Consider the following 2,500-nt stretch of genomic DNA (forward strand, 5'->3'; position numbering starts at 1 on the left):
AATCGCAGGTTTGCTCCGTTTTTCATTTTTTTTGAATTTCCGGCATTCCGGGCGGTAAAAAAATCGTCAAAAAAAATCGGCACGGTGTAAATTCACCAAATTTGGAGGATGGAAAGTTCTTATTTTTCTAGAGGTTGTTGCAAAAAACGGCGTCAAAATTCGACCTCTAGAGCACTTTCCTTTAGTATGTCTCCTCACGGAAAAGGACGTCTACCCGTGGCACTTTGGTAATGGCTCGGCAGCCTATTATAGGGGGGAGGGGAGTCGTGATGCTGAAACTCGAGTTGCCCAAAGGCTTGCTGGGCGCAATGCCAGCCAGATGCACGTTGCCTTGCCATCCCCTAGGCACACTAGCAAGCACGTTGTGGTTGTGGTGTGCCGCCGGGCTCCCCCGCCCCCCACGGAGGCACCCGCCGTTGCAACGATGGCTCGGAGCGTTGCAACGGAGGAGCCAAATTTTCATATCTCAGAATTGGCTCGTGCATTTTTCGTGAAATTTTGAGGGAACCTTGGTAATATTATGTGAAGGCTGCACAAAAAAATCCAGCTCAAAAATCGCAGGTTTTCTCCGTTTTTCATTTTTTTTGAATTTCCGGCATTCCGGGCGGTAAAAAAATCGTCAAAAAAAATCGGCACGGTGTAAATTCACCAAATTTGGAGGATGGAAAGATCTTATTTTTCTAGAGGTTGTTGCAAAAAACGGCGTAAAAATTCGACCTCTAGAGCACTTTCCTTTAGTATGTCTCCTCACGGAAAAGGACGTCTACCCGTGGCACTTTGGTAATGGCTCGGCAGCCTATTATAGGGGGGAGGGGTGTCGTGCTGCTGAAACTCGAGTTGCCCAAAGGCTTGCTGGGCGCAATGCCAGCAAGATGCACGTTGCCTTGCCATCCCCTAGGCACACTAGCAAGCACGTTGTGGTTGTGGTGTGCCGCCGGGGTCCCCCGCCCCCCACGGAGGCACCCGCCGTTGCAACGATGGCTCGGAGCGTTGCAACGGAGGAGCCAAATTTTCATATCTCAGAATTGGCTCGTGCATTTTTCGTGAAATTTTGAGGGAACCTTGGTAATATTATGTGAAGGCTGCACAAAAAAATCCAGGTCAAAAATCGCAGGTTTGCTCCGTTTTTCATTTTTTTTGAATTTCCGGCATTCCGGGCGGTAAAAAAATCGTCAAAAAAAATCGGCACGGTGTAAATTCACCAAATTTGGAGGATGGAAAGTTCTTATTTTTCTAGAGGTTGTTGCAAAAAACGGCGTCAAAATTCGACCTCTAGAGCACTTTCCTTTAGTATGTCTCCTCACGGAAAAGGACGTCTACCCGTGGCACTTTGGTAATGGCTCGGCAGCCTATTATAGGGGGGAGGGGTGTCGTGATGCTGAAACTCGAGTTGCCCAAAGGCTTGCTGGGCGCAATGCCAGCAAGATGCACGTTGCCTTGCCATCCCCTAGGCACACTAGCAAGCACGTTGTGGTTGTGGTGTGCCGCCGGGCTCCCCCGCCCCCCACGGAGGCACCCGCCGTTGCAACGATGGCTCGGAGCGTTGCAACGGAGGAGCCAAATTTTCATATCTCAGAATTGGCTCGTGCATTTTTCGTGAAATTTTGAGGGAACCTTGGTAATATTATGTGAAGGCTGCACAAAAAAATCCAGGTCAAAAATCGCAGGTTTGCTCCGTTTTTCATTTTTTTTGAATTTCCGGCATTCCGGGCGGTAAAAAAATCGTCAAAAAAAATCGGCACGGTGTAAATTCACCAAATTTGGAGGATGGAAAGTTCTTATTTTTCTAGAGGTTGTTGCAAAAAACGGCGTCAAAATTCGACCTCTAGAGCACTTTCCTTTAGTATGTCTCCTCACGGAAAAGGACGTCTACCCGTGGCACTTTGGTAATGGCTCGGCAGCCTATTATAGGGGGGAGGGGAGTCGTGATGCTGAAACTCGAGTTGCCCAAAGGCTTGCTGGGCGCAATGCCAGCCAGATGCACGTTGCCTTGCCATCCCCTAGGCACACTAGCAAGCACGTTGTGGTTGTGGTGTGCCGCCGGGCTCCCCCGCCCCCCACGGAGGCACCCGCCGTTGCAACGATGGCTCGGAGCGTTGCAACGGAGGAGCCAAATTTTCATATCTCAGAATTGGCTCGTGCATTTTTCGTGAAATTTTGAGGGAACCTTGGTAATATTATGTGAAGGCTGCACAAAAAAATCCAGGTCAAAAATCGCAGGTTTGCTCCGTTTTTCATTTTTTTTGAATTTCCGGCATTCCGGGCGGTAAAAAAATCGTCAAAAAAAATCGGCACGGTGTAAATTCACCAAATTTGGAGGATGGAAAGATCTTATTTTTCTAGAGGTTGTTGCAAAAAACGGCGTCAAAATTCGACCTCTAGAGCACTTTCCTTTAGTATGTCTCCTCACGGAAAAGGACGTCTACCCGTGGCACTTTGGTAATGGCTCGGCAGCCTATTATAGGGGGGAGGGGTGTCGTGCTGCTGAAACTCGAGTTGC

The sequence above is a fragment of the Arachis ipaensis genome, chromosome B7 (genome assembly GCF_059453495.1).
Source record: "Arachis ipaensis isolate K30076 ecotype BB chromosome B7, ASM5945349v1, whole genome shotgun sequence".
NCBI classification, from domain to species: domain Eukaryota; kingdom Viridiplantae; phylum Streptophyta; class Magnoliopsida; order Fabales; family Fabaceae; genus Arachis; species Arachis ipaensis.